Source organism: Mustela putorius, unplaced genomic scaffold, assembly GCF_011764305.1.
Source record: "Mustela putorius furo isolate JIRA1106 unplaced genomic scaffold, ASM1176430v1.1 tig00003863_pilon_pilon_pilon, whole genome shotgun sequence".
NCBI lineage: Eukaryota > Metazoa > Chordata > Mammalia > Carnivora > Mustelidae > Mustela > Mustela putorius.
The window spans coordinates 460,241-469,038 of NW_025422015.1; the positions used below are offsets into that span (position 1 = coordinate 460,241).

Sequence of the window (8,798 nt, forward strand, 5' to 3'; positions counted from 1 at the left end):
TTTTGTATTTCCTGTATACTGAGTCACAGGGTACCAAGTTCTGGTGCCAAAAATCCACACTAGACTCCCTCCCCATAACCAGTTTCTTCAAACAGGTCATTGAAGGGCTCCTGCAAGTATAATTTATGGTGCTTCAGCATTGATACAAAAAATGCTGGACTGAATTCAGAAACAAGGGTCAAACGATGACAATGAGAACAATTTCAGATTGTTTTACTTGCAGCTGACTACCAGGCTGCTGAAAGAGAATGTATATCTGGAAGAACTAAACAGTCAGCCTTCCTAAGCCAGCCTTCATTTTATATATGTATATATGTATGTATGTATGTATTCATTCATTCATTTAAAAAGACAACACTTGATTCCTTGGCGAAAAGACTAACATGTTTCCATCTTTCTCCTAAAATGTTCAGTTATAAAAACTGGGAAAGAGCTCTTTTTTGTCATGGATTCCCAAGGAGTGGTAAGACTCAATTTTGTGAGCTGATTAAAAAGCATTAAATATTTGTGGTCAAGGAGAGACTGACCTGATGAAGCTTCACCACTGACATTAGGCTGCTCTGTGCTTGTACTGTCATACAGTGGCACAGTACAGTTTTCATTCTCATGTGAATAGTACGTGTTTTGTATATCACTCTGTTGCACTATTACTCACCATTATTTATCTCCATATGAATTCTTCCCCATTTTTAACTAATATAGTCTTAAAAATTCATTAACAAGTGCTCACTGTAGCAGCACATATACTAAAATTGGAACAATGTGGAGATTAGCATGGCACCTGCACAAGGATGACTCGCAAATTCATAGAGTTCTATATTAAAAAAAAAATCCTTTAACAAAAGTAAAGTAACATTATTGAAAGGGAAAAAGATAATGGCTTCAGTCCTATTTGCCTGAAAGTCTTAGATTTTCTAGATGATAGAACAATCTTAAATATTTTGAAAAATTCCTACGTTACTAGTCTTTAATCTGAAAAAGAAAAAAATGTATATCTATTCATGCTTTTATTAAATAAAAAGAAAATAGCCATTATATAGCCTTTATCTTTGGTCCAGTTTCTGACAGCATGAATCACACTCTTTCCAGTTAGGGCAGCTCTTCCATTCTACTTCACATAGAATTTTTACAGGCTTTTCCCTTACCTAAGCCTAAGAACCTCACCTCTTTTTCTGTTATTTTATCTAATTTGGGAGGTAAGCAGGGTTAAAAACTAACAAAAAACTGCCAAGGAAATAATAAGGCTCTTGTCTTTTTGTTGAATTGAAACACTCCTATGCAGTAAAATATAAATTAAAATGCAATATGTCATCCTTTTCCATCATTTGCATGAGTACCACACCTACTGTCTACCTTTGGCAAGAAAGGTCATTTGCTGAGAATAACGATTCATGTTGCCTACACTTCTTCACGGACTTTCTGTCCATGCTCACCAACAGCATACATAAAATTAATTCTACCTGGCACTTTCTTTAGTCTAGGTTCTTGAAATCACTAGACCTATGCTGCCTCTGAACAAGGATCTTCTTATCTGACTTAAGTCTCCTGAGTAACTCAGGCATGTGATGCTGACCCCAGGGCCCTAGAAGGGGCCCTGGAATTCAATATGTGTAAAGCAAGCCACATTTGATTTCTTAGCAATAGAAAGGCAATCATCATGTGGCATCATTTATTCTCTGTCAAAACAAAGTGAATCTCCTCTATTATTGTTCAGTAGTAGTTCAATGTTATGATATATTTATATTATTAATTTTTTTCTTTGAAAACCCATTAAAAACTGTGGAGGAATAAGAGTAGTTATCATGTACTACATGACCACTACCGTGTTAAATGCTTTAATTAATGGCTGTATTTGACTTCAACCGAAAAGAAACTCGCTGCAATCTCCATTTTTTTCCAGAAGTAAAACATGAGGTCTAGAGATTAAAGAACTTATCATCATGCAGTTAAGAGGAACTGGAGGACTGCCTTGATTCATAGACTTCTTTTCTCCAAAATCTGTGTTCTTTTCCACCTTGCTATAACATCTCAAGAAAATATCCTACTTATTCTGAATCTGCTTAACAGAATTTGTGATAATATAATCAGGGCAATCATGCACCTTTGTACTCTGAGGAAAAATCTGTTAATTCAACAAATATTTACTTTGTAAGAGTTATGTGCCAACTGATTCCTTTTTTTCTACGTTCTTCAAATATTTGTCAATTTTATTAATGTGGAAACTGCTTTAGAAATAATACTCATTTTGCAAATGGGTATCAAAGACAGTGCTTTCATCTAATGCTAATTGTTAGAACATTGAGCCTATCAGAAATCTTTAATACCTTGTTCCTTCTTTCAGACTTGAGTCTGAATATGAAGTATTATACTATTCTTTGAAAACTTTTTAAAGACCATAATTCCAAGTCATCACCAAAAGATAAAGTCATCTCTATTGAAATATTTTGAAATTTAACTAAACGCTGAGATTTTATAGTAGTTTTAAAATAAAATAAATGGATATTTGGCTTTAAAATCCCCTAACTAGGCAAAAACATTTAAAACATGTAAACAAAACTAAATCTAATTCATTTCATGAACACAAGCAAAATATATTTCTTATAAATGTATTGCTCTGATAACCATAAAAGAATCGTAGGCCATTTTTCCAAAATGGTGTAAAATGATCACTTTTTTACCAATCCTCTGACTTATATAAACCATAACCGATCATTGTAAAGGTTAAAACACTTTGTCATTTTCACTCTACAAGCCATCTTGCAGTGTCAGACCTCTGAGCTTTTTTACAGATTAGTTTGAAGGCTCCTAGTTTTTAAACATTTGTGCACAATAAACTCTTAGTAAATACTACTTTACTGATATGGTTTTAATGGTTAGTGTTTTTAGATGTTTGACAGTTTCTGGGGTCAAAAATAGGATACAAAGATGACCCCTTCAATGACTCTGAGGTTGATGAGCAACCATGGAAGTCGTACTCACTGCTTTCTCACTAATTTCGGCTAGAGGGTCAGGTTCTCTTAGGTCCGAGTTAGAATTCCCTGACTTGGTGTATATCAGCATTATGTTTTTTGAAGCTGTTGGTAAGTCACACTTCAGTCCATAAGGACAGAAAACTCAGGATCCTCTGGGTTTTGGGATAAGAGTTAAATCACTGTACTCCCCATTTATTTGTCATTTTAAGGAACCTAAAGGCAAAGATAGTTCCACCTGTTCTAAAATGTTCTCATCTGGGGCGCCTGGGTGGCTCAGTGGGTTAAGCCGCTGCCTTCGGCTCAGGTCATGATCTCAGAGTCCTGGGATCGAGTCCCACATTGGGCTCTCTGCTCAGCAGGGAGCCTGCTTCCTCCTCTCTCTCTGCCTGCCTCTCTGCCTAACTTGTGATCTCTCTCTCTGTCAAATAAATAAATAAATGAATTTTTAAAAAAAAAATGTTCTCATCTCCCTCAGAAATCCCTACTTCTTATATAAACACTATAGACCAGGATCTTGAGCCTTAGTTGCAAAATGGATGAACTTTTGGATAATTTGTAGTGGCCATTCTGGGATAACTTTAACCTAGATAAGATACCCCACATTAAGGGGCACTCTTGAAAAGAGGATTCCAGACCTCTTGGAGACCATAGAATGCATTCTTTGATTGGTATGCATAAGTTTCTTTCTTTCTTTTATTTTTTAGATTTATTTATTTATTTGAGAGAGAGCGAGAGAGAGAGCACAAAAGGAGTGGAAGAGGGAGAGGGCAAAGCAGACTCTCCGCTGAGCAGGGAGCCTTATGTGGGGCTTGATCTGGGGCAGACATCTGCCTTTGGCTCAGGTCCTGATCCCAGGATCCTGGGATGGAGCCCCCCTCCCCCCAATCAGGCTCCCCGCTCTGCGGGAGGTCTGCTTCTCCTCCTCCCATCCCCCCTGCTTGTGTTCCTTCTCTTGCTGTGTCTCTCTCTGTCAAATAAATAAAATCTTAAAAAATAAAATCTTCAGTAAAAAAATTTTGATTTTGAGGGGAGTTCTCTGAACCTCCTGAATTTTGATGCTCGTTCCCTTTGCCATATTGGGGAAATTCTCCCTAATAATTCTCTCCAGTATACCTTCTGCTCCCCTCTCTCTTTCTTCTTCTTCTGGAATCCCAATTATTCTAATGTTGTTTTGTCTTATGGTGTCACTTATCTCTCGAATTCTCCCCTCGTGGTCCAGTAGCTGTTTGTCCCTCTTTTGCTCAGCTTCTTTATTCTCTATCATTTGGTCTTCTATATCACTAATTCTTTCTTCTGCCTCATTTATCCTAGCAGTGAGAGCCTCCACTTTTGATTGCACCTCATTAATAGCTTTTTTGATTTCAACTTGGTTAGATTTTAGTTCTTTTATTTCTCCAGAAAGGGCTTTTATATCTCTCGAGAGGGTTTCTCTCATATCTTCCATGCCTTTTTCGAGCCCGGTTAGAACCTTGAGAATTGTCATTCTGAACTCTAGATCTGACATATTATAAATGTCTGTATTGATTAGGTCCCTAGCCTTCGGTACTGCCTCTTGTTCTTTTTTTTTTGTGTTGAATTTTTCCGTCTTGTCATTTTGTCCAGATAAGAGTATATGAAGGGGCAATTAAAATACTAAAAGGGTGGCAACAACCCCAGGAAAATATGCTTTAACCAAGTTAGAAGAGATCCAAAATCATGAGGGGGGAGAAAGGGGATAAAAAAAGGTTCAAAAAGGAAGAAAGAAAGAAAGAAAGAAAAAGAAAAAAAATTTTAAAAAAAAGAAAACACCTTTCAGAAAGTGGTTGTTTTTCTGTTTTCAGAATTGCTGTTCTTCTTCTCTTCGATCTGCCGATGGATTTTCAGGTGTTTGCAATCTTTAGATAAGCTATCTAGCTGATCTCTGGCTAGCTGAAGTAGTCTCAGCCTGCTACTTCTCCGCCACCTTGACTCAATAAGAATAGGCCCACACCCCGTCACCTAATAGTAAAATTTACAAGTCTCAGTGACAAAGAGAAAATCCTGAAAGCAGCCTGGGAAAAGAAGTCTGTAACATTCAATGGTAAAAATATTAGATTGGCAGCTGACTTATCCACAGAGACCTGGCAGGCCAGAAAGAGCTGGCATGATATTTTCAGAGCACTAAACGAGAAAAACATGCAGCCGAGAATACTATATCCAGCTAGGCTATCATTGAAAATAGAAGGAGAGATTAAAAGCTTCCAGGACAAACAAAAACTGAAAGAATTTGCAAACACCAAACCAGCTCTACAGGAAATCTTGAAAGGGGTCCTCTAAGCAAAGAGAGAGCCTACAAGTGGTAGAACACAGACCATATACAGTAACAGTCACCTTACAGGCAATACAATGGCCCTAAATTCATATATCTCAATAGTTACCCTGAATGTTAATGGGCTAAATGCCCCTGTCAAAAGACACAGGGTATCAGAATGGATAAAAAAACAAAACCCATCTATATGTTGCCTCCAAGAAACACATTTTAAGCCCGAAGATACCTCCAGATTTAAAGTGAGGGGGTGGAAAAGAATTTACCATGCTAATGGACATCAGAAGAAAGCAGGAGTGGCAATCCTTATATCAGATCAATTAGATTTTAAGCCAAAGACTATAATAAGAGATGAGGAAGGACACTATATCCTACTCAAAGGGTCTGTCCAACAAGAAGATCTAACAATTTTAAATATCTATGCCCCCAATGTGGGAGCAGCCAACTATATAAACCAATTAATAACAAAATCAAAGAAACACATCAACAATAATACAATAATAGTAGGGGACCTTAACACTCCCCTCACTGAAATGGACAGATCATCCAAGCAAAAGATCAGCAAGGAAATAAAGGCCTTAAACGACACACTGGACCAGATGGACATCACAGATATATTCAGAACATTTCATCCCAAAGCAACAGAATACACATTCTTCTCTAGTGCACATGGAACATTCTCCAGAATAGATCACATCCTCGGTCCTAAATCAGGACTCAACCGGTATCAAAAGATTGGGATCATTCCCTGCATATTTTCAGACCACAATGCTCTAAAGCTAGAACTCAACCACAAAAGGAAGTTTGAAAAGAATCCAAATACATGGAGACTAAACAGCATCCTTCTAAAGAATGAATGGGTCAACCGGGAAATTAAAGAAGAATTGAAAAAAAATCATGGAAACAAATGATAATGAAAATACAACGGTTCAAAATCTGTGGGACACAACAAAGGCAGTCCTGAGAGGAAAATATATAGCGGTACAAGCCTTTCTCAAGAAACAAGAAAGGTCTCAGGTACACAACCTAACCGTACACCTAAAGGAGCTGGAGAAAGAACAAGAAAGAAACCCTAGGCCCAGCAGGAGAAGAGAAATCATAAAGATCAGAGCAGAAATCAATGAAATAGAAACCAAAAAAACAATAGAACAAATCAACGAAAGTAGGAGCTTGTTCTTTGAAAGAATTAATAAAATTGATAAACCCCTGGCCCGACTTATCAAAAAGAAAAGAGAAAGGACCCAAATAAATAAAATCATGAATGAAAGAGGAGAGATCACAACTAACACCAAAGAAATACAAACTATTATAAGAACATACTATGAGCAACTCTACACCAATAAATTTGACAATCTGGAAGAAATGGATGCATTCCTAGAAACATATAAACTACCACAACTGAACCAGGAAGAAATAGAAAGCCTGAACAGACCCATAACCAGTAAGGAGATTGAAACAGTCATTAAAAATCTCCAAACAAACAAAAGCCCAGGGCCAGACGGCTTTCCCGGGGGAATTCTACCAAACATTTAAAGAAGAACTAATTCCTATTCTCCTGAAACTGTTCCAAAAAATAGAAATGGAAGGAAAACTTCCAAACTCATTTTATGAGGCCAGCATCACCTTGATCCCAAAACCAGACAAGGATCCCACCAAAAAAGAGAGCTATAGACCAATATCCTTGATGAACACAGATGCGAAAATACTCAACAAAATACTAGCCAATAGGATTCAACAGTACATTAAAAAGATTATTCACCACGACCAAGTGGGATTTATTCCAGGGCTGCAAGGTTGGTTCAACATCCGCAAATCAGTCAATGTGATACAACACATCAATAAAAGAAAGAACAAGAACCATATGATACTCTCAATAGATGCTGAAAAAGCATTTGACAAAGTACAGCATCCCTTCCTGATCAAAACTCTTCAAAGTGTAGGGATAGAGGGCACATACCTCAATATCATCAAAGCCATCTATGAAAAACCCACCGCAAATATCATTCTCAATGGAGAAAAACTGAAAGCTTTTCTGCTAAGGTCAGGAACACGGCAGGGATGTCCATTATCACCACTGCTATTCAACATAGTACTAGAGGTCCTAGCCTCAGCAATCAGACAACAAAAGGAAATTAAAGGCATCCAAATCGGCAAAGAAGAAGTCAAATTATCACTCTTCGCAGATGATATGATACTATATGTGGAAAACCCAAAAGACTCCACTCCAAAACTGCTAGAACTTATACAGGAATTCAGTTAAGTGTCAGGATATAAAATCAATGCACAGAAATCAGTTGCATTTCTCTACACCAACAGCAAGACAGAAGAAAGAGAAATTAAGGAGTCAATCCCATTTACAATTGCACCCAAAACCATAAGATACCTAGGAATAAACCTAACCAAAGAGACACAGAATCTATACTCAGAAAACTATAAAGTACTCATGAAAGAAATTGAGGAAGACACAAAGAAATGGAAAAATGTTCCATGCTCCTGGGTTGGAAGAATAAATATTGTGAAAATGTCTATGCTACCTAAAGCAATCTACACATTTAATGCAATTCCTATCAAAGTACCATCCATCTTTTTCAAAGAAATGGAAGAAATAATCCTAAAATTTATATGGAACCAGAAAAGACCTCGAATAGCCAAAGGGATATTGAAAAAGAAAGCCAAAGTTGGTGGCATCACAATTCCGGACTTCAAGCTCTATTACAAAGCTGTCATCATCAAGACAGCATGGTACTGGCACAAAAACAGACACATAGATCAATGGAACAGAATAGAGAGCCCAGAAATAGACACTCAACTCTATGGCCAACTAATCTTTGAAAAAGCAGGAAAGAATGTCCAATGGAAAAAAGACAGCCTCTTCAATAAATGGTGCTGGGAAAATTGGACAGCCACATGCAGAAAAATGAAATTGGACCATTTCCTTACACCACACACAAAAATAGACTCAAAATGGATGAAGGACCTCAATGTGCGAAAGGAATCCATCAAAATCCTTGAGGAGAACACAGGCAGCAACCTCTTCGACCTCAGCCGCAGCAACATCTTCCTAGGAACAACGCCAAAGGCAAGGGAAGCAAGGGCAAAAATGAACTATTGGGATTTCATCAAGATCAAAAGCTTTTGCACAGCAAAGGAAACAGTTAACAAAGTCAAAAGACAACTGACAGAATGGGAGAAGATATTTGCAAACGACATATCAGATAAAGGACTAGTGTCCAGAATCTATAAAGAACTTAGCAAACTCAACACCCAAAGAACAAATAATCCAATCAAGAAATGGGCAGAGGACATGAACAGACATTTCTGCAAAGAAGACATCCAGATGGCCAACAGACACATGAAAAAGTGCTCCATATCACTCGGCATCAGGGAAATACAAATCAAAACCACAATGCGATATCACCTCACACCAGTCAGAATGGCTAAAATTAACAAGTCAGGAAATGACAGATGCTGGCGAGGATGCGGAGAAAGGGGAACCCTCCTACACTGTTGGTGGGAATGCAAGCTGGTGCAGCCACTCTGGA

The 8,798-nt window shown here is 37.6% G+C and overlaps 1 non-coding gene across 1 annotated transcript; it reads left to right on the forward strand.

Annotated features, from left to right (window-relative positions):
• The first annotated feature begins 722 nt into the window (after window positions 1-722).
• Window positions 723-824, forward strand: LOC123387879. Its single transcript, XR_006602377.1, has one exon. It is a non-coding gene; the product is annotated as a U6 spliceosomal RNA (small nuclear RNA).
• Window positions 825-8,798: the final 7,974 nt, after the last annotated feature.